Source organism: Aplidium turbinatum, chromosome 11 (assembly GCF_918807975.1).
Source record: "Aplidium turbinatum chromosome 11, kaAplTurb1.1, whole genome shotgun sequence".
NCBI lineage: Eukaryota > Metazoa > Chordata > Ascidiacea > Aplousobranchia > Polyclinidae > Aplidium > Aplidium turbinatum.
Genome location: NC_137482.1, coordinates 18,922,402 through 18,941,645, shown reverse-complemented (window position 1 = coordinate 18,941,645; position 19,244 = coordinate 18,922,402). Strand labels below are relative to the sequence as shown.

Sequence of the window (19,244 nt, the reverse complement as noted above, 5' to 3'; positions counted from 1 at the left end):
AGTCGAGACTGGCAGATCAGCTTGAGGCAGCCAATAACCATCCTTTTTACATCCACAAATTGCCATCTGCCGCGGTGGGTCCCTTCGGTCAGAATAAGTCCCTCGGTAAGGTACTTCCATGTAAGTAGGCCTATGGTGTGCCTGCTGAGTGTTTGAGTGTGTGGACGGCTCCCGGAGCGGACGCACTAATGATGAGACAGCGAACAAATCCATTTCTCTTGCAAGATGTAGTGATATCCATCTTGAACTCTGAGCATTGCACGAAGAAGAAAAAAAAAATCTTTCGCCTTTTACTAGAAATTTCCGTGGGAAGGAGCACCACAACCACAATGAGTCTTATGGATTTTTTTACCTCGCTTCGGCGAAGTTCATAACCTTATAGATAGGCTACTATTGTTGTCATTACTAACTTTTGGTTAAGCCTACAATAGTTTTGCAAGAACATCACATCACTAGTTGCAACTATCACTATTGTCGTATTCTCACCTACCACTTTTTTACACTAATTCATTGAGCCTTTGCTCCAGATTTTATTTAAATTTTGTCTCCCACAAACACCAAATTTCTTTAAATAGCTCAGCTTCTAATCCTCGTTGGAAACCTCAATTTTATATTGGAGTTAAAGGGACCTGTGTTAAGGTGTTATAGCAGCCACTCCTACGCGACCTCAAGCTGTAACAATTTGTTTGTTACAGGTTGAACAATGCAAATCGAATACCAACATCGCAACTGCATGTGCAATAAAGCTACATTGCATAACATGGCTTTGTGTATGACCAGAGATGTACGTATACGCCGCAAATTCTACGCCGCATACTTGCGGCGTAGAATTTTTGTTTGCGCTAACGCTTGCGGCCACATTTTTTTGGATAGTTTGCGCTTGAGGCTACGCCGTAAAGTTTTCGCGTTTTTTTAGCGCATAGCGTCAACGCATACTTTTTAATGTATTTTTTTCTCTGCAACACGACAATACCTTCCAGCGCTGCAGTTGAAAGAATGTTTTTAATGGGCGAAGACATATTGGAACCAAAACACAGCAAAATGTCAGATGAACACTTTCAGATGCTTGTGTTTCTTCGTGGAAATTCAAAATAAAACTTGTTTGTTTCGAGTGGTTTATATCGTGTGAATGTTTGGCACCTAGCAAACAAAATTAGTTTACGCTAGCGTATGCGCTGACGCTGACGCCGCCAACTTTTTTTACAAGTTGCGTTGACGCATACGGCGTATGTTTTTTCGAACGTTTGCGTTTACGCTGACGGCGTCAATATTTTTTGTATGCGCGTACATCACTGTGTATGACATACAAAAATGTAAGTTTGAATAGACCTTCAACCTTTCTGAACTAGCACAGCAGAGTGGCGCAGTGGAAGCGTGCTGGGCCCATAACCCAGAGGTCGATGGATCGAAACCATTCTCTGCTATGACGCTGTGATCGTATAGTGGTTAGTACTTCACGTTGTGGCCGTGACAACCCAGGTTCGAATCCTGGTCACAGCAAACTTTTTCCCTTTTATTTTTTATTATTTTTCTCTTTTGAAACCTATTGCAGGTTTGCAGAAAGCTTTATATTGTATAATTTCACAATTTCTTTGAAATATTTACTGTCGCGTCGATTTTACTCAGCTGCGGTAAAATTACTTTGCCAGCACCGTCCACATCAGAGTCTAACGTTGAGAGGTTGCAAAAATTTTATCCTCCTCAGGTGTCATCTATCAAGTTTATTGGTTCAACCCAGGCTTAATGGACTACAGCAAGAAAATAGAATGCATAATAAAATGCCCTAATTTAAAGCTAAAAATAGCTGATGAGGTTGAATTTATTATTAAAATGTTATGTAACGCAATGACGTCGTTCAAATCAAAGTTTTATCGAGCAGAAAGATTTCTTTTAGGAGGAGCAAATGTTTATTTATCTTTTTGGTGTCATCAGCCTGTTTTGCAGTTACCGGAACTTACCACGAGAAGATTGACATCAGTATTCCTGGAATCTGAATAATCCTTTCTCAAACACAAGAAGGAGATAAACTCTTGGTCATTTTCAATTATTCTTTTAGGACCGATGGTCTATCCTTTCACCACCTTCATGTTCACGATGTTTCCGGACTACACTGGCATGTTTTAAAAAGAACACTCGGCATAGTTAGAGAAAACAACGAAAACCTAGGGTGGCAAAAAGGTTCTCTGCTCCAAAAGTTGTTAAAACGATGACAGCGTAAACATACGCTCAACTGTAATGGAGGATTGGAAATATGAATAAGATAGCAGATAGGAAAGCATGCGCCAGTTTCAAAACGCTTTTCTTTGTAAGATCAAAAACACCGGTCAATTGTAGAGGTTCTCGTTTGTTTATAGGCTCCTAGTAAATTCCCAGTCTTTCCCCAGAAAACTCTTCCAAGGTTTCTCCTATGATTCGCCGAACTTATTGCTCTGACTTTCGGCTGATTACATTTTTGTTTTGAAATCATTAGATGATTGTTAATCATTATGTCTTTATATTCCTCACACAAAGTTACATCAAGGAGCAGTCGTCGAGAATTGTTAAATGGCAAGTAAAATGGAAAGTGGCAAGTCAATGGCAAGTCAAATAGCAGCACACCTCTATGAGCACTGGAAAAGATTAAATTAATTTGCAAACCAGTTGAGTAAGCAACGCGTTTATTTCATAAAATTCTCTTAATTATTGAGGGGACACAGATTTTTCTCTCTTGAATCCACTGCTAAAAATATCCTACGCTTGCCCAACGCTGCTGGTTTCGTGAAGAAGATGCATTGGGAGAAAAATTAGCAAGAAAATATTGCAAATATGGAAAACATTTACTTGCTTATTTCCTCAGTTTTGGGACAACATGTGACCAGATGCCCTCACAGCCGAAAGGGACCAAAATATTTTAGAAGGGTAAAAGGGAAAAAATTCCCAAATTGTTTTTTTGTTGAGGGGCTACTCGTGGAGGGGCTACGTCATAGAAAAGACGATTCCAGCGATCAGAAGCTCAATTCCCCAACAGCAGAAGCTCTGCAGTAAGCATCCGAGCGCGCAAGACAGCAAACCTCAAAACCCGCCAGTAATTGTGTGACGTCATAGTATGTTAAATCCATTGTTTCATTATCAATTTACCTGTAAACAATTGTCGTTTCATCAGCATGCTGCAGCTCAATGAAGAATACAATCATCATCAATAAAATAAAATAGCAATATATGAATTAAGTATATATTGCATATCGTGAATGGACTCATATCATCATCAATGACGTAATATCATTAACAACACTGGATCTGTATTTTCATATTTCAATATTTTAGATTATCACACACTACCTTCTCCCGATATGCTGCTCTTTCCCGCTCGGATCAACCTCGCGTTGCTTTTAACTCATCGATAATCATGATTTCCCGATCAACACGATGCAACCTCCAAAGTTTCATCCCACTATTATATATTTTTCCTGGTAACGTAGCCTAGTCATATCTACGCTTCGATCGCTAGTCCCCCCGACCCACCTGGGCGAACCTGCCTCAACGTCTGGCCAGTGCACATCCGTGCTCGTTGGTTCAACGTCAACACTTTTTCGGTAGGTAAAGCATACAATATATTCCCACTTACCATCTTTTTTTTTACACCAATTAATTGAGCCTTTGCTCCAGATTTTAAATAATTTTCGTCTCCCACGAGTATTCAAATCGTCCTTGTAGCTAAGCTTCTCTTCCTCGTGGGAGACCCCAAAGTTTATCCGCTCTGCCTACGGGCAGACCGGGTATAGGAGTCAAACGTACCTGTGTTACGGTCACGTGATGGAGACGTGGGCGCTGCCTGGCTTTATAAAACTTCTGTCGCCCGGCCCGTCGTCAGCTGACCTTTTTGCGTTTGCAGAAAGCAAATCCCGTCTCCCTGGCCCGTTCCGCCATTCTAACTTTTGCGGACGAGTCGCACAAAAATCTCGATCCACACTTTCCTTCCACAGGTACCTAGACTCCCCAGCCTGGCCCCCGCGACCTAAGCTGGTGGATTTCCCTTCCGGGTGCATCGCCACCCCATAATCACGCCGCTCCCCGCCTCCACGGGGCGTGGCAGGCCGGTTCTTTAAAGTCTCTGACCTGGCTATGTTTATTGTGTTCTTCTCGCCGTGTCAATTATTTTGTACTCGTGCGTCGTTGACCAAAATAAAACAGTTCATCATCATTTCCGTGGGAAGGAGCACTACAATGAGTCTTATCGATTTTTCGACCTCTGCTACGGCGAGGATATTTAAACGTGATTAAAAACCGTTTTAGTCATCAATTGATGGAGGTAAGACCTTTTTTAGATACAGAAGGTAACGGTAACTGCTAACGGCAATCTCTGGATATTGGCAACACCTACATATGGAACACAAAACGGTCCACCATTCAAGCCCTGTGGGTGATGATGCCAAAAAACAAAAGACATAACATACCTTTGTCATCTGACATTTCCAAACCTTCTTCTACGGTCAGAAGAATCAGTGGAGACTCTCTCTCTTCAACCGCCCCTCTCAGCCGTCCTCGATGGTAGGGACAACTGATTGCAGTGGTGGGTCTCACCATGGCCACCTAGTAGAATATGGCCGGCTATGTCACATATGAAGGCCTTTTTACAACGGGCCGATAGAAAAATACTTGAAATTTTGAGGAACAAAGAAACTGCTCTTACTGGCATGGGGAACAAAAAAGCAGATATTTTTCAGACTTGTTAGGCGTTTTTAATGCATTTAACAGGTGCCTGACCTTACATTTAGACATATTGCATTACCAAACTGGATAACGAATGGTGCAAGTTAATAATTTGTAAGTGAACAAACATCTCAAAATAAGCAATAACAAACAGCACAGACTATTTTTTACAACAGAAATAGTGTAAGGACATGCGAAAATAATGATATATGTTTTATTCGATGAAGTGGGGCGGAACTACAAAGACGATAGTAATCATGGTGACGCAAAAAAGACATCCCATAACTACAATAGAATCTTAAACTACTTTTGCCTTTGCTTAAATGCTACAATGTTATCCTTTCTTTTTGACTCATTTATAATCTTTTGGTACGGTAATTATTATAATAAATATTAACAACAATTTTCGATGCAAAGTGGTTGCCCCAGACCACCTGTGTGTCACATGCAAACTTTACACCGGAGAAAAGATAATTTTTGAAAACATAGGTTACTGCATAGCTTTTCGACAAGGCAATCCACATTTGAGTACCTTTTCTTCAACAACATCTAAAGCAGCAAAAGCACTATAAACAAAATCAGAAAGTGGCTGAGAAGGCACATTGAAGCCTCCCTTGACAAAAGCTGAAAGTACAAAGGAGCTTTAACTGCAGAATCAGCTGTAAGTAAACTTTTGCACATTGCACATTTGGAGCGTTTAACAAGTTTTTTGCAATATAACCGGCTATTGTAAAGCCAACTTCTGCACTATTAGAAGATAATGTTGCGTTAAACATTTCAATGGCAACTTCATCCACATCTTCCTGAAACTTTTCAAAGCTTGAAATGCATGGATCACTTGCAGCTAGATCCTCTTTCCGAAATTGAATATCCCTTTTCAACAAATCTATTTGCACATGCAAATTTCGATCTACTAACAGCTTCAGCAAACTTGGGAATGCCAGACAACTGGTCAGAAATAATGTTGCAAAAAATTTATTCCCGACAGTAGCCTATTGGAAACCTTCTGGGCAGTGTGCCTCATATGTCACTGAAAATAAGATATTCTGTTTTTCTGCGAGAAGTTTACCAGTTCATCAAGTTGTTTTATATGAATTTTGGGTGCTTTTCGTGGAGGTGCTGCTGGTGCTGGAGTTGGTAAAGCTGATGGAGTGATGGCGTTTTAATGCTTGAATTGAGTGAACTGACGGAAGTGGATTTAGATGCCACTTGAGGTTATTTCTTTTACCATAACTTATAAATTTCTCTTCAAAATGTTTCATACACAAAACAGACTTTTTGTAGGCTCCCAGTCAGATCGGTGAACAAATTTTATCCATTGCGGCAGCAACACTATACTATATCCAGAGGAAAAGCAAACTTAGAAATATTGGTAACAGAAATAAAGTAGCCTGATTTGCAACCAAACGCAACGCATTTGTTAGGCATTCTGTCACTTAATTCCTATAAAATGCAATGAAACAACAAGTCCATCATCTACTTGAACATGTGAATTTCAGATCATGACCGATTCGTGGTCATGTATAATTGTATAGGCTATCCTACATGCCAAGACTTGCATTACGGTTCATACATTGGTCAAAGAATTACAATATTTTGCTGACAGAAAACGATTGGTTTATCTAGTTTAGTTTTGCAAACATGAAGTTAACCTGCTTTCCTTTCGTCAACTGACTACAAAGTTAAAGTAGGCTACAGTAGCAATTAAAAAGTATGCTGAAGTGAAGATACAACTAGGTCTGTAGCCATTGCATATCAGAAGCTTGATTTGCTCAGTAATCAGCTGCATAATTTCGGTACCGTGCATTACTTTTCTGTGCTATGTTGCTTGAGAATATCACATGAAAACTAACTGCACAAGTGCACATATTGTGCGACTTTATTGTTTTCCTTTTCACTCTAGCTGCTAGATTTGCCTATGCTGTGACTAACTGCGTATGAGTTTACTTCTTGGTTCACTCCCATCAAGCAAAATGTCCAGCTGCGCAATGTTTCAGCTCTCAATTTACAAACTTTCTTTACATTGACTCAACGTCCACAAACCTGCGATTCATGTCTACATTCTCTTAAGGCAAAAGTAATGTGTTTTGTCTGCCGAACTGCCACGAAACAGTCGGCCCGGTATTTTAAGGCTTCAAAATGTGACATAGCCGGTCATCTCTACTAGTATGGTCATGGTCTCACTAGCTCAGTACGGTCGTATAACATCTTTGAAGAAATTTAGACAGCCAAGGTCGTAACAACCAATCTTTAACCCGTCCCTCTTACTCATCTGAAACGCCCGATGCGGAAGAGTGGTTGCAGCGGGAAATCTTTAACCGTACCTCTCCGTTATTCCACTCGCCCTGGGATGACAGGATTGCAGCGGCCCATCCCAAGAAGGCCGCCCCTCTCTGGCATCTCCGCCAAATGAGATGTCAGACTGCAGTGGCCTGTTTTCCACAAGCAGCTGCTTTTCTTCAAGCGGGCAACAAGAAGAAACACACAAAGAAACAAATTCAAATTAAATTAAAATCAGTTTTTTACTAAAACGCGCTAGTTCTCGAGCTTGACCCGCCATCTCCTAGTCTGCTCCAACATCAGCAAGAGGAAAGTCAAGACTGGCAGATTAGCTTGAGGCAGCCAATAACCATCCTTTTTACATCCACAAATTGCCATCTGCCGCGGTGGGTCCCTTCGGTCAGAATAAGTCCCTCGGTAAGTATCTTCCATGTAAGTATGGTGTGCCTGCTGAGTGTTTGAGTGTGTGGACGGCTCCCGGAGCGGACGCACTAATGATGAGACAGCGAACAAATCCATTTCTCTTGCAAGATGTAGTGATATCCATCTTGAACTCTGAGCATTGCACGAAGAAGAAAAAAAAATCTTTCGCCTTTTACTAGAAATTTCCGTGGGAAGGAGCACCACAACCACAATGAGTCTTATGGATTTTTTTTATCTCGCTTCGGCGAAGTTCATAACCTTATATATAGGCTACTATTGTTGTCATTACTAACTTTTGGTTAGGCCTACAATAGTTTTGCAACAACATCACATCACTAGTTGCAACTATCACTATTGTCGTATTCTCACCTACCACTTTTTTACACTAATTCATTGAGCCTTTGCTCCAGATTTTATTTAAATTTTGTCTCCCACAAAAACCAAATTTCTTTAAATAGCTCAGCTTCTATTCCTCGTGGGAAACCTCAAGTTTATATTGTCGTCAAAGGGACCTGTGTTAAGGTGTTATGGCAGCCACTCCTACGCGACCTCAAGCTGTAACAATTTGTTTGTTACAGGTTGAACAATGCAAATCGAATACCAACATCAAGTTTGAATAGACCTTCAACCTTTCTAAACTAGCACAGCAGAGTGGCGCAGTGGAAGCGTGCTGGGCCCATAACCCAGAGGTCGATGGATCGAAACCATTCTCTGCTATGTCGCTGTGATCGTATAGTGGTGAGTACTTCACGTTGTGGCCGTGACAACCCAGGTTCGAATTCTGGTCACAGCAAACTTTTTCCCTTTTATTTTTTATTATTTTTCTCTTATGAAACCATCTGCTTATGAAACCAATATTGCAGGTTTCTTCAGAAAGCTTTATATTGTATAATTTCACAATTTCTTTGAAATATTTACTGTCTCGTCGATTTTACTCAGCTGCGGTAAAATTACTTTGCCAGCACCGTCCACATCAGAGTCTAACGTTGAGAGGTGGCAAAAACTTTATCCTCTTCAGGTGTCATCTATCAAGTTTATTGCTTCAACCCAGGCTTAATGGACTACAGCAAGAAAATAGAATGCATAATAAATGCCCTAATTTAAAGCTAAAAATAGCTGATGAGGTTGAATTTATTATTAAAATGTTATGTAACGCAATGACGTCGTTCAAATAAAAGTTTTATCGAGCAGAAAGATTTCTTTTAGGAGGAGCAAATGTTTATTTATCTTTTTGGTGTCATCAGCCTGTTTTGCAGTTACCGGGACTTACCACGAGGAGGTTGACAACATTATTCCTGGAATCTGAATAATGCTTTCTCAAACTCAAGAAGGAGATGAACTCTTGGTCATTTTCAATTATTCTTTTAGGACCGATGGTCTATCCTTTCACCACCTTCATGTTCACGATGTTTCCGGACTACACTGGCATGTTTTAAAAAGAACACTTGACTTAGTTAGAGAAAACAACGAAAACCTAGGGTGGCAAAAAGGTTCTCTGCTCCAAAAGTTGTTAAAACGATGACAGCGTAAACATACGCTCAACTGTAATGGAGGATTGGAAATATGAATAAGATAGCAGATAGGAAAGCATGCGCCAGTTTCAAAACGCTTTTCTTTGTAAGATCAAAAACACCGGTCAATTGTAGAGGTTCTCGTTTGTTTATAGGCTCCTAGTAAATTCCCCGTCTTTCCCCAGAAAACTCTTCCAAGGTTTCTCCTATGACTCACCGAACTTATTCCTCTGACTTTCGGCTGATTACATTTTTGTTTTGAAATCATTAGATGATTGTTAATCATTATGTCTTTATATTCCTCACACAAAGTTACATCAAGGAGCAGTCGTCGAGAATTGTTAAATGGCAAGTAAAATGGAAAGTGGCAAGTCAATGGCAAGTCAAATAGCAGCACACCTCTATGAGCACTGGAAAAGATTAAATTAATTTGCAAACCAGTTCTTCTTCGTCGTATGAGCTGTTCTTCCGGACTATATGTTTGGGCATGATGTCATCAGCCACTCGACAGTCTCGTCATCCAGGGCCTTCAGTCCAAGCGTTCCATGTGGTGGTTGATGGATTGGGCAGTCATGGACGACATGATCTGGTCTGTGCACTGTAAATGAAAAAGGTTCGTTTAGGGTTCTTTTAGGGTTCTTTTTTCGAGAAAAACCCTAGGCTTAGGGTTCTTTTAACAAAAAAGGTTCTTTATTGCAAAAAGAACCCTTTGCTTGTCAAAAGAACCCTAAGCCTAGGGTTCTTTTTCGGAACTTGTTTCGAAAAGAACCCTGCAGAAAGGTTCTTTTCGAAAAGGTTTTTTTGGAACCTTTCTGTGAGATTATTTTAACAACAACGCAACTACACTGTAAACGAAAAAGGCTCGAAAAATAACCAATAAGGGAGCTACTGCGAATGGGGTTCTTTTTAAGAAAAAACCCTTTGGGGTTCTTGAAAGAACCAATACAGGGTTCTTTCAATAACCCCCAAAGGGTTTTTTTCTTAAAAAGAACCTTTTTGAGGTACTATAAGGAACCTTCTGAAGGTTCGATAAAATACATTTTAAATTTTTTTTTAATTAGTACCTTTTTGAGGTATTATTATGAACCTTCGATAAAATACCTTTCAGGGTTTTTTTCTTATTTAGTACCTTTATGAGGTACTATTACGAACCTTCGATAAAACACCTTTCAGGGTTTTTTCTTATTTAGTACCTTTTTGAGGTAAGCCTACTATTATGAACCTTTGATAAAATACCTTTCAGGGTTTTTTTCTTATTTAGTATCTTTTTGAGGTACTATTATGAACCTTCGATAAAACACCTTTCAGGGTTTTTTTCTTATTTAGTACCTTTTTGAGGTACTATTATGAACCTTTGATAAAATACCTTTCAGGGTTTTTTTCTTATTTAGTATCTTTTTGAGGTACTATTATGAACCTTCGATAAAACACCTTTCAGGGTTTTTTTCTTATTTAGTACCTTTTTGAGGTACTATTATGAACCTTCGATAAAATACCTTTCAGGTTTTTTTTCTTATTTAGTACCTTTTTGAGGTACTATTATGAACGTTCGATAAAATACCTTTTAGGGTTTTTTTCTATTAGTACCTTTTTGAGGTACTATAAGGAACCTTCTGAAGGTTCGATAAAATACCTTTTAAATTTTTTTTAATTAGTACCTTTTTGAGGTACTATAAGGAACCTTCTGAACCTTCGATAAAATACCTTTCAGAGTTTTTTTCTTATTTAGTACCTTTTTGAGGTACTATTATGAACCTTCGATAAAATACCTTTCAGGTTTTTTTTCTTATTTAGTACCTTTTTGAGGTACTATTATGAACGTTCGATAAAATACCTTTTAGGGTTTTTTTCTATTAGTACCTTTTTGAGGTACTATTATGAACCTTCGATAAAATACCTTTCAGAGTTTTTTTCTTATTTAGTACCATTTTGAAGTACTATTGTGAACCTTCTGAAAGTTCGATAAATTACTTTTCAGGGTTTTTTCGTATTTAGTACCTTTTTGGGGTACCAACCTTCGTATGGTTCCAATAGACACCTTTAGATAAACTTACAGTACTATAACTGCTTAAGGTTTTATTGAAAAAGACGGTACAAAGCAAATACCTTCACAAAACACGATTATCAAGTAATAGTGTTTTGTAGAAATGAACAAGTGGAAAGAAAACGAAAAACGATGAAGCATCTTTATTCTTTACATAATACAGAAAAGTATAACTTATACAACTTGCACTTGATTTTCTTTGCAAAAAATGTGCCCATTTTGTAGAAAAAAGCTTAGTAGTGGGGGTGAGGATCCCGGGGATGAAAGGTGAGATATGCCTTAGTCTACCTTATTTAGGTCGCCAATCGTCCCATTATACCCAGTAAACATCACATTATTGGGCCGATACTGTTTTTGTATCGGCGCGTATGGGGTTGGGTAACGTTTGCACCGTATCGGGCCGATACCGGACAGTACGTAGGCTACCGTATTGTATCAAGAAATGGTACAGTTTGTCCGATACAAACCCAGTATCGGCCCAATACAATGTTGTAAAGTTTGTACTGTACAGTGTGTGTAAGGTCACACCGATATCGGCACAGTAGAGTTTTGTAAAGGCAAAACTATATAGTTTGTGTGAGGGCAATCCGGTATTGGCACAGTAGGCTACAGTTTAGTAAAGGCAAAACTGTACAGTTTGTGTATGGGCAATCCGATATTGGCACAGTACAGTCTGGTAAAGGAAAGACGGTACAGTTTGTGTAATGGCAATCCGATATTGGCACAGTAGGCTACAGTTTAGTAAAGGCAAAACTGTAGGCTACAGTTTGTGTAAGAACAATCCAATATTGGCACAGTACAGTCTGGTAAAGGAAAGACGGTACAGTTTGTGTAAGGGCAATCCGATGTTGGAATACAGTTTGATAAAGGCAAAACTGTACAGTTTGTGTAAGGGCCATGTGTGGGCCACAGTAGCCTATGTAAGGCCATGTAAGGGCCACAGTAGCCTACAGTCTACAGATGGTGAGGCACTCACTTTTTCAAGTCACGTTTACAATAATTTTTCTTTAACAACAACAAAAACGATATCATACTAATCAAAAAAATAACAATTAGCAGCATAATTTCACATTTATTTAAAAATAAAATTCATGCGCGATATATCCTTTTGAACAAAAACATCTGTTTCCTTTATTTATGACTTCAACTTTAGATTGGAAGTTTAGTTTTGAAAAATCTCTCAGCTTAGATACTAAGTCTTCGGTGATTTTAGTTAAATTTTGTATGAAACAGTCCTTTACATTTACACTGCAAGAAATCACATAGGCTACACGTACTTTGCGGGCGTTCCAGCTTGACGAAAAAGGTTTCATACTAGCTGTGACGTCACATTTTAGACATGCCTCAAATCATAGCTAAATCGCTCATGATTTCTGGGCGACTTTGCGAAAGAAAAAGGCAGGCATAATGCAGTCTATGGAAGTTTTCTGATCTGAAGTGAGGCACAGCTTGGAGCTGCCTTTCCTCGCGTATTTCAACAATTTTGACCACGTGAACGCTCGATATGAATATCGCCACGGAAACAGAAAAAATTAAAGCACAGTTTGGGTGTAGAAACGTAAAATTTGCGGGAAAGGGGGCACGACTACAGCAATTCACACAAATTAAAGCACCTAAAAACGTGCAATACTTACTACTTTTTAACAAATAATATTAATTCTGTGATAAATAATTCTTTGATATAACCTTTGCTTGACCAGGGACGTGTAGTCAGATGAGGCACTGCCTCACCTGCCTCCCCTGACTACACGTCCCTGGTCTACACTCTACAACATTTGTAAAATGAGATGAAACGACACACGAATTTTGATTTGGTTTTTGTTTGTGCTTTTAATATGCTTGATGTGCATTAATTTATGCTACTTTAATGTGCGTATTAGACAATTTCACTTGCGCTGTAACTTTTGAGCTTTCGATTTGTGGACTGTCTTTGAAAAATTGAAATGAGCAATTTTAGAATGAATACAAATCGACTTATCAGTTACGAATCCTTTTTTTCTTTTGGCCATCAGTGCAAGAGAGTGCAAAACAATAAAGAACGCATGACGAAATATAGGAACACAAGTAGGCTAAACAAAAAACTAACGTAAATTTATCAAAACAACTTGTTGCTGGTTTAAATTATGCGGTTCACATTACACAAGACGTGCGGAACGAGGCCAAGACTTAGAAAAACAAATGGCGTGGCTGGGACTATAGGCCTACTGGTCAACAACAACAAAAATTCCGAGTTAATTTCAGTTTGAATATGGTCTAGGGGTAATTTGAATGCGCTGAATCAAAAAATGAAATTATTTTTTCTCTGTCACATCAAGTTTTCTTGCAATTTTGGAATTTATCTTTCCGTAAGCTTTTTTACGCTTATGACAACATCATGTTACTTGCATTTAACCTTCCAGAAACAAAGTGAAATTTCAATCTGTCACTGCATATATATTTTTTTGCACTGATCAGAAAACTGCTTAATTGTGCTACTGTAGAATGATAGATTGATATGCGACAGAATTCCACTTTAGGTCTTATTTAACCGGTTACAGATGGCAGCTGTTACTTCTTACACCCTTAACTAAAAAGTAGTTAACTTGATCGCTGATGAAATGACAGCGCAGAACACTGTATCTGTGCTGTTCATCTTATATTATCACCAGAGCTGTCATAAAGAGCCTACTTGGTCAGTTGCAGACTTTGATTCCCTTACAAAGCAATTGTTGGGCTACCCAAGTCTGGATTCTGCTACATAGACCTGTGGCTCATTGCAGTGCAATTCTTAAGCCAGTATATGTACCAAATTCCCTGATCTTGGAGACAATGATTTGGTCTATAGTTGAAATCATCAGACCAGGAACATATGTCGATTTTTAGAGATGAGTTTACCCATCCTAATGGAGTCTCCTACAAGTCAGCAGTTGTGAAATGAGCAATCAGTGACAACTGAGCTAGCAACATTTCAGCAAGCGCCTGAAGTTGGTAAAGGATGAAACTGAGCAAGCAACAACTGAGCAAGCCGAAAATTGGAATGTCACAATTATGTCACCAAAATAAGTTTGACAAGCGATGACCAAGCAAGTTCGACGTGAGCACGTAAATCTCATTTGTGGACTTGGCAGTAGCTAAAATGTTCTTGCTGAGGTGAAGCACTTGCTGAATTGTCGCATGCCGAGTGGTCCGACGATCTTCTAATGTGTCATTGAAGCCTTCGTTATCTAACAGAACAGATTCAAAATGATTACATATTTTATACCGATTTTTAGGGGGCACATGACCTAGTGCTCCCCTGAATCCGTTCCTGTCTACTAGGGTCAAGTCAACTGCATCATCTGTGTTACTTTATTGCAAAAACTTGTTATGTTGGCAGTTATCTGGATCTATAACTGTGTTTCATTTTGAGGTATCTGAGATCTGTGATTACGTGTTCTTCTTCATGTCAAAATCGAAAATATTTTGTCCATCTTGTTTCATTTTACACGTGTGCATTTCGAAAAATTCGTATAATTTCGTATACCGTCCCTTTCCAAAATTTGTCCTTGTTTCAAAGGGCAGCGTTTTATAGAAACTCCATTGTGTTTACTTCTAAAAAAATGTAGGCCTACTTATTTTGGACACACGTCTTTATTTTCTCTCCATGCGCTGAAACCGGAGCGTCTGATGTAAAGTGTGACACCTTCGGAGCTGGAGCGACCGATGTAAAGTCTGACACCTCCGGAGCTGGAGTCACTGGAGTAAAGCCTGACAGCGCAGGATCTATAGAGCCATGTACCGGTACCTCTTTTATAGCGGCACTGCAGCCCTGAGTCAAGTTGCAAATTAAATTTCAATAAAGCTTAAGCTCCTTGCAAAATAGCAGCACCAAGTGATAGAAGAGAGAGTACATAATAATAGGCTTAAGCTTGTTCTGCTACAAATTCCAAACACAGAAGACAGAAATTACCGCACAAACGAAACACTCAAAAGCAGTGGCGCAGCCAGAAAAAAAATTGGGGGAGGGGGGCAAATATTTGAGGAATTGAAGAGAACGACAAAGTGTTTGATTTAAGACATCACCACCTGATGTGCAATGGCGTATCCTGGTGGGTTAAGCAAAGGAAGCAATAAAGCTGGCGGGGGGTTAGAGCGTGCCGAAGGCACGCGTATTCTAGGGGGGTCCGGGAACATGCTTCCACGGAAAATTTTTGCAAAATTACACTCAAATAATGGATTATAGCGCTTTCTGGAAACACTTTTAGGGTAATATTTGTATGAAATTTATAGGCAGATAAACAGCTAGGCTATTAACTTATTAAAGATAGCTGTTACACACAAACGGGCAAAAACTGCGGCTAAAATTAGAGAACACAAAAAACTCAGCTACACAAAAACCCAACAGAGTAAGCGATTCTGAAATTGCTTCCACAGATTAGTTAAAAGAAGCGTAAATCGCGTAAACTTTGCGCGATTTACGATTTGCAAAATTTATTGGTGTCTTTCTGTGTGTCTAAAACAAGTCCTTATGGGGGGTGTTAATAGCCAGATGTCTTGGAAAACGATATAAATCTATACAAATTATACTATATTTTCAACAAATGGTTCAACTTCGGAATCCAAACTTTGAAAAACTGGAAGGGGGGCATGGCCCCTTTCGCCCCCCCTGGCTACGTCTATGCTCAAAAGCAGCCGCTCCCACGCTCCATCCACCCACAAAAACTTGTTGATGATACACGGGAGGCAGTGGGTGCATCGAAAAAAAACAGCCATTTACGTAAGTTAGATGCCCCTATAATGTTTCACATGAATTGACCGAAAACGCAAAAATTAGTCACCAACGCATTTTTATTGATTTCGTTGCGCTCCCTATGCGATTGTTGAAATTGCACCGAAACAAGACCACAGACATATAGATCTATGAATCCCTGATATAGGTCTTCTAGTTTTTATTGAGCAACAGACGGTACGTAATGCAGGTGCATCATTGATCTGTGATCTTGCATCTTCAATATCTGTCATAGTAGGATTCCTTTAGACTGATGGGAGAGGAGCTTCATCGTATCTCTCTACAAAGATAAAGGGGGTGCATTCAAGAAGATCGTAGATCTCTAAACGCTTTTTGATCGTGTTCCCTGTAAAGTTATCTGGTGGACACTGAGAAATATTTAATGGAAATGGTGGATTGTGCGACTTATACAAGGTTATGTACACTAATGCCAGGAGCTGGTGTTCGTGTTGGTGACCACTTGACGTAGGAGTAGGAGTACAGTAGGAGTACACACTAAAGTTTAGTATTAAGCTCTCTACTCTTCATTGTCGTTCTCAGAGGCTTTGTCAAGAGAGTTTCGAGCCGGTGTTCCTTGGGAAGATCTTTATGCAGATGACTTAATTATTTTAGCCGACGGCCTCGAACAATGAGTGTGTACAGAGAGGCTCCTGCCTTGGAAAGAAGCATTGGAAAAGAATGGCTTGAGAATGAACACTGATAAAACCAAGGTCGATCTGTGGTATAGGCCTTGAAGAACTACACGATTCAAGCAGATTTCCTTGTGCTGTCTATCGCAAAGGTGTAGGTCGCAACAGCATTCACTGCAACGGATGCCACAGTACTGGGTATAAAGAGATGCAGTCGATCTGATCACTTTGTCCGAAGACTCTGACTTTAGATGCTCTCAATACCTAGGCACAGCCCATTCGATCGACGGAAGAACGCAAACAGATGTTCAAGTGGTCGGGAAAACTGCAAGTTGTAAGCTCTTTTCGTTTTCTTAGAGACTTACTTTCCGCAGCAGGAGGATGCAATTACACAATAACGCCGCGTGGAAAAGCAGCTTAAAAAGCATTCAGAGAACTGTTGCCAGTCTTAAGATCACTCCACCTGTCTTACAAAACGTGTGGGAGAGTGTATAATAGGCTACTTGTGTGCGACATCGACAAATATGTTATGTGAAGTCCAACAATGCAACAACAAAAATGGTCTGACCACAAATGCGGTCATCCGTGTTGCAAGATCGACTGCTGGTTCTTGCTGACAAGGCTCCGCTGGTATGCACATGCAGAAAGATCTAACAGTGCATTGAATTTGGCCCGCAATTTCCAAATTCCAAGAAGACGTGGGGTTGGTATAGGCCAGTTAAATTGGGAATCGATAATAATAAAAGATCTTCGAGAGTGGAGTTTATTGAGATTTGACCCCTGTGACCCTGAGAAGTGGAGTGAAATGTGCAATTTGCCACGTGTGCAGCTAGCCAGTTATCTGGAGTGGGGACTACAAAAGAACTGCCTCTCAAAACCTAAACGTTAAAAAACAAAACTCGGCTACAATGAATGGAAGATGGAATGGAAGATTTCTATGGTGAAATGGAAATGGGATGGAAGAAAACTTCAGGATGGAAGATGAAAAAAACGTCCAATAAGAAAATTTTGACAGCCTTTTTAAAGGAACAATGGTTTGGACGAGTCTCTCCACACGATGATGGTTGAAGTGGAATCAAAATATACTAAACTCCAAACCTATCGTTCCGATACCGGTAACTTTTGACCCTCGCGATAATGAGCCTCTAACACCAAATAATCTTCTACTGATGGTATGCCCTTTACCAAATTTCCCCCTAGGTTGTTTGAAAAGAAGGACTGATTTGACGTTCGACGTCGGTGGGAGCAAATCCAATAAATAACACATCAATTTTGGCAAAGTTAGAACAGGCAATATTTGCCTCAAATTATCCAGCCACAAAAATGTTACCAGAAGAAAATAAATCTTCTTGTTCATTGATCGACCATTCTCAGCGGCGCTCTAAACGATCTATGGGTAAGGTTGTAGAAACCTATCCTAACAAGTGCGGAACTGTTCGAACTGTACTTGTAGACCCAACATAGGCTAATGCGGTAAAATGGCCAATATCCAGATTATTCGTCATCTAGATGGTATTGGTTAATAAGTGAACCTTTAAACAGGTCAAAAAACTGTGCACTCGATGTAGCCTAACTTATATTGAAGTTTTAAAGTAAATTCATACATTTGTAGGGGTAGGCTATGTTACAATTCGTTTATATTATACTTGATTGGAAAGTCTGAATGGCTTGCGTGGAAGCTACACCGTTCAGGGTTGCCAGATCCAAAATAGCTTTGCCTGCCAAATGTTTTGTAAAAACCGCCAAAAAACTGCCAAACTTTTCAGGGTTTCAAATAAACTGCCAAAAAAAAACTGCCAAACTGTTAGTGCGGCTTGTCCTGTTAACCAGCAAGGCCATACACCATTATATATGGTGCAAAATGTAGCTCTGATGGTATATTGTCTTAATTTAACTTGATAGACCACTTAGTATGAATAATGAAACACAAACTGCATGTATCAAGCTAAATTAAAACAAACTTTCAAAGGTTGTAGGAGGCAGCCACATAGTTGGAGCTATCAAGTATCAACGAAGCGCAATTAGAAGAAGGTGATAAAGACCAATTGGCCTGGGGGGAATCTATGGGGGAGGGCTGCTTTTCTAGCAGGTTTTACAAGTTTAGCCTGCATGCAATAGCATTCCTCATTATCAGAATCACTGGTAGTGGTATGTTAGTTCAAGTTTGTTTTCCTTGCTTGGCGACACAAACATTCTGTCCCACAATCTACTTTTTACAGTAGGCCATTCATTTAATGCATGCTTTATAACCAATCTAGCCAAAGTCTGAAAAACAAAAAACTCAGTGTTAAACTTCAACATGTGAAAAGAGGACAATGCCAAGAAACACCATTGGTAAATATCACAAACACTTTTAAGGTTTAAGGATTTTCACAATGTTAATGGCATGAAGGAAATACACCTACACCTGATAACTTTACATGTCAAGAGGCTACAGTTATTAGCACAAATACATGGCATCTGCATTGACGCCCTCAACTTCTTGGACGATTGGTGTAGAAAACACAAAATACAGATAATTTTTGCGACCCATTACAAACGTGTTTTATATCTGGCATCAGGTCTTGATTGTCACTTACTAACTAAGGAACTTCCGGTACCAATTCAGGTTCCGGTTCCGGTTCAAATTTCTACAAGGTCTCTGGCTTACGCTATGCTTTCAACTCAAACGGTGTGACATCGCATCATTAACCATAACCTGTTAACACTTACTAGTCCATTGGCAAGAAAATAAATGTCAAAACGCATCCCTCCAGCTGTCCAGTCCAACTCCAACTTTGGTTGGTGACTGGCCAGCCGCCAGAGGCCTCTGGAGCTTACATTTGATTAAATTAGGAATTCAGAGTTTCCAGACCATAAATTAAACTTTTTTGATGGACTTTCATTGATAAAAGTATTTGAAAAACTTTAGTGGTGAGTTG

General features: G+C 39.5%; 1 non-coding gene across 1 annotated transcript; it reads left to right on the top strand.

Moving 5' to 3' along the window:
* Window positions 1-1,428: 1,428 nt before the first annotated feature.
* On the top strand, window positions 1,429-1,500 carry Trnah-gug (transfer RNA histidin (anticodon GUG)). The gene has a single exon. It is a non-coding gene; the product is annotated as a tRNA-His (tRNA).
* The last annotated feature ends 17,744 nt before the right edge of the window (window positions 1,501-19,244 follow it).